Source organism: Oculina patagonica, unplaced genomic scaffold (assembly GCF_052425735.1).
Source record: "Oculina patagonica isolate OP01 unplaced genomic scaffold, crgOcupat unplaced1032, whole genome shotgun sequence".
Taxonomy (NCBI): Eukaryota; Metazoa; Cnidaria; class Anthozoa; order Scleractinia; family Oculinidae; genus Oculina; species Oculina patagonica.
This window is the reverse complement of record NW_027557010.1, coordinates 2,063-7,362: the sequence shown is the minus strand read 5'-3', so window position 1 is coordinate 7,362 and position 5,300 is coordinate 2,063. Positions and strand designations below refer to the sequence as shown.

General features: G+C 36.2%; 1 pseudogene; it reads right to left on the bottom strand.

Moving 5' to 3' along the window:
- Positions 1–1,423: 1,423 nt before the first annotated feature.
- On the bottom strand, positions 1,424–2,620 carry LOC144639538 (uncharacterized; annotated as a pseudogene).
- Positions 2,621–5,300: the final 2,680 nt, after the last annotated feature.

Here is a 5,300-nt window from a genome sequence, read left to right as displayed (position 1 = left end):
TAACTGACGGTGATCCACACAAGTCATGAGTCATTTCATTCTACTGTTGTTCAAAAATTAAAACTGTTTTTTTTTTTAGCGCAAAATATAAATTCAATGCAAGTGAATGGTCAGTTATGGAACCTAAAGGTCGAACGTCTGTGTAGGATGCTAAATTAACTTTCATAAAAATTAATTAAACTTGCGGACATTGTGTAGTAATGATGTTTTCGTATTCATTGAACGGAAGTTTCTTTTTAGTCTCACAAGAAGCTAAGAATTGTTTCTCTATTAGTTATACGAAAATTTCCCGGCAAATTTTGCACGACTTTATAGTTTTGACTGATGAAAGTAAATTAAATGATTTTATAACTTAACAGTGGTTTAAACACACTCATCTGGTTAAGTGTTGTCGAATTGCATCAATAATGACTTTCACCTTCCAATTTCCTACTTGTTCCGTATTTTATATTATAAGCCTCGGTATTTTGTATTCGTTTTTCAAAAAGTCGCGCTTGCTAAAAAACAAAAATCAAATGAAGAAACAACGTACCGAAACGTAGAAATTGGTCAATTTAAGTAATTTTGTACTGAGATATGGGTTATCGAAAACAACAATTCTTGCTGTGCGCCAGAAGAACGTACAATGCCGATCGAATAGTAAGTGAACAAGCAATTAAGATGGCTTCCTCCGAACATTCGAGCTATACAGGCAAAAATAAAGTTACCACAGAAATCTCATAGCATGGTTACAGTTTGAGTACAGCTAACGAAAACCTACCAAAATTAAGCTCTCAAGCTGACCCCGCCAGAGAAAAATAGATTTGAGTGATTTGGGTTTGACTTAAGACAAAAGAATTTCAGTAAATTGTTTCAAATAGTATATGAAATGTTACCGTACTATGAGTAGGTTTTTGCTACGTAATCTTTGTACTCATTGCTCGAACTTTCAGCCAAGCAAGTGTAAAAGATGTTTTAGACTTGATCCTCTAAGTTGTACTAATATTGACTTTAAATTTGAAATCATCCCATAGATAAATTGTGCGATGAGTTTTAAGTATTTCAGCATGGATAGTAAAAAGACTGCTTTCAGTGATAAGCAAGATGTTATTATTAGTAATGTCTCGCAAATTAAACAGAGAGATACACTGTCTTTTGTTTTAGAGAAAACAACTAAATATATGTAATTTGAATTTCTTCCAAAAGAACATCGAGTGTGAACAAATAATTATATATCAAAACATTATCACATTACAATATAATACCCAATAAGGTGGTTTATTCAAGCAAATGATATATAAACGATGGTTCTTCCCCAATTCATATTCAACCACACGTTCGAAGTTTCTACCTAGCAGCAATCTGCATTTTAAACAATTTCAGCCATCGTTCACAACGAATATAAAGAAGTGCAAAGCTGACTACATCATGGCCTGTTTTGTGTTAAGGCGGGATTACAGTCAGATTTTCGTACAATTTGGGCACAATATACGATGTCAGCTCAACCAAATATAATTCACTAGAACAAAATAAAGAGCACTGGCCCAGAACAATGACAACCTGAGGTTTCTGAAAATGCATCAGTTGTCCACCTGTCAATCATTCTCCTGGTAATAATTAACAGAGTACTTACAGTACTGCACATCACAGTACTCTGCTGCCCCAATTTCATAGGAGAATGCATTAAAAGAAATTGAAAAACGACCAATTCCAGTATGTCCACCTATAGTCAAAATGTAGGATGAGTGATTTGGAATTCATAAAATGTCAATCATGTTGCCATGGTAACCAGGAAACTTACAGTTTAGGTGTAATTTTTACCATTCATAATTAATTTAGGTAGGCCAAAAACTAAATCACTCATCCTGTAGATATAAATACAAGGAACATCTGCTGAAAAAATGAAGTCAATAGCTCAAAACCTCTTGCAAATATTAGCCGGGGCAGTTCCCCAGTCACGAAAAACACTAGTTTTGAGAAATTGAAGTTAAAAGTGTCCAATGTCAAAGTACAAAGTTTTTTCATCAACATCATTAGAAGCACTGTAGTTTCTGATAAGATGCTGTCTTAAGAAGTAAATACAAACAAAACTGTGATATGTGGGTCATTCACATGTCCATTTGCTGCATCAGAAGGCGCCAGCCTCATATGTGGTCCCTTCCCCTTGAATACGAGCTTCCTCGATCCTCACAGAGACCTTCTTTGTAGCTCGTCTTTTTCTTTTGAATAGCTCTGATGATCTTTTTTCAGCTTTCTTCACTCTTTGAATGTCTCTTTTCTGGCTGGCATACATAGTTTGTACTCCCCATTCCAGAAAGTTCCATGACCCTGTGCTTGGCTTTTGTACCAGAGTAGAAATGCAATGTTGCAGAGATTGCTACCATTTCTACGCGCTTTCTTCCAAACCACTTATGCTTAGGGCATCGTATCCAAACCAAGGAATTGATACATTCATTTGGGTTTTGAGTGTGTCCTGGCAGACACCTCTTCAAAAGCCTTTTATCTGATAAGCAGTGGTACACATGCTTCAAGTGTTCTACAAAGACAGGATCAAGATGGTGGCCCTTGTTTACAATTGGTTTCCCAGTCCTTTTGTAAGAGCACCATGAATTTGAGGGACAATACTTATGCCTCTCTTTATCTTATTTTTATCTCAATAGAAATATTTTAGCAATAATATCTAGTCTAAAACTTTCCAACTCAAACAATAATAAATTCAACCGACTGAAACTGTGAGTAGCTAAAACATCCCCTAATGGTTTTAATTGCTAACCTGAACAATTCAATTTCCGCTGAATGCATGAACTCTTTGAATTAAATCTTCTAGACTGCCCATGTCCGGAGGAGGACGATTCAATGTCCTATATTTTTCGTTTTGATGAAGACTTTACAGGAAGGGGTTTATCTGAACAATCACTGTCGCTTCCGACATCACAATCAGCAACAAAGGTGATTTCAGTTGTCGATTTCGGCCGTTTTCTCTCCTCGTCTTTCCTCTATTTGGGTGTTCCAAGAAAACCTGAACGCTTTTTTCTCTTACTCCTTCTCACAACAGCCGATTTGGACCCAACACGGCTTCCCTTAGACATAATGAAGACGATAACACGCTACGAACGACCACACAGACGAAGCAAAATGAACCAGGCACGGTAAATGTGCGCTGAGGGGCCAGGCCTCCTTTCGGAAGTGATGCTTGGATTGGACTTTTGGATGACTTAGAATGGGGAGGATTCAACGAATTTTTATCGGCTAAATGCCGCCTAAAAGCTCTTGTTTTCAAATTGGTTGCCATGGCAACGGATCAACATTTAAGAGTGTGTTGTAAATAACTGCTTCTCTTCACCAGAAAAATTAAAGAAGAAAGAAAAAACACCGGGGAAAGTACAACTATAGTTTTAAGAGTGTTTTGAGATTAAAATTAAAATTCTTACAAATTTCACCAAAATTGACAAAAATATGACTGTAATCCCGCCTTAAGTCACAAAAATGGTTTTATCAGTTAAACCCTAACCACTAAAAAAGATCGGAATTCTCTTCAGGATATTATAACCGATAACCTTTCTCTTTGCTGCATCGAAACTTCTTAATTTATTATCCTTGTAAAATAATCATTCACAGCCATACCCTTGTTTGTTAACATAAGGATCGAGGTTAATTCTACGAGGGCTTTCGTTTCGATTCGCACTATACAGTAAATCGTTTATTCTCTGGGTTGGTAAAACTCTTAGTGGCATACCGAGTTTTGATCTCCGCCAAACATTGTTTGTCGTGTTTTGCCAAACCCTTGTTTACAGAGTGAAAATAAATACATAATAATTATTTCATAATCGGGCTTTCGACACGAAAAGGGTCCAAGTTAATACCGTTTCTGTCTAGCCGTTACGCAAATTACAGAAATTGACTTTCAAGTTACCGAACCTTCGGACAGTAGTAATGATGTTATGACTTTGAATAGGCGGTGTCGAGTCTCTAAGGAGACAATACTAGGACTACCATGGAGACTACAAGGCAGAATTGGTGGTAACCGCTGTCGATTCTCAAGCCAAGAGGACAATACTATGCTGCCTTAGAGACTACAAGCAGAAGAAACTTGTTATTATTAAAATCTACGACGTGTACTTTTATCTGTAAAAGAAATTTTTACTGTCCAGTTTAGTGCGATTTCGCTTATTCCTGAGAAAAATAGAAATTAAATGTAAGGAATGGTCAGTTGTGGAACCTAAAGTGCGTGGGATAATGTTATCAAATAATGATATTCATTGAGCAGAAGTTTCTATTAGTCCGACGAGAAAATATAATTTTCTTCGTTAAGTTATACGGAAAATTTTTCGGAAAATTTTGCACGACTTTAATTTTGACTGATTAAAGTTAATTTGATTTTATAACTAAACAGTGGTTTAAACACACTCATCTGGTTAAGTGTTGTTGAATTGCATCGATAATGACTTTTACCTTCCAATTTCCCTTTCCTCATGCAGAGCCATTAGAGTGCTTGTTGTCAGACAGCTTACGTTGCATTGATCTGTAAGTTGTACTAATATTGACTTTAAATTTTCAAAGCATCCCATAGATAAAGTGTGCGATGAGTGTTAAATGGGAAAGATGATATTAATAACAATGTCTCGCAAATTAAACAGAGAGATACACTGTCTTTTGTTTTAGAGAAAACAACTTAATATATGTAATTTGAATTTCTTCCAAAAGCACATCGAGTGTGTACAAATAATTGTATATCAAAACACTATCACATTACAATCTAATACCTGATAATCCGCTTTATTTAAGTAAATGATATATAAGCGATGGTTCTCCCCCATCTCATGTTCAACCCGACGTTTGAAGATTCTACCTCGCAGCAATCTGCATTTTAAACAATTTCAGCCATGGTTCACAACGAATAAGAAGTGCACGGCTGACTGCGCCATGGCTTCTTTTTTGTTTAGTCACAATTCTCCTCAGAATATTACAGTAAATTTGATTTTATAACAAAGAAGTGGTTTAAACACACTCATCTGGTTAAATGTTTTCGAATGCATCGATTATGACTTTCACCTTTCAGTTTCCTACCCTTTCCGTATGTTAATTATAATCGTAGGTTACAGTAGAACCCTGATAACTCGAACTCGGATAACTCGAACAAACTTCCATTTCCCTTGGATTTGACCCCACTTTTCAGTCATTTTTACTCGGTTAACTCGAACTCGGATAACTCCCCCGAACCCCGCTAACTCGAACATAACTTTCATTTCCCTAGGATTTGACCCCACTTTTCAGTCATTTTTACTCGGTTAGTTCGAACTCGGATAACTTGAAAAGCCCGC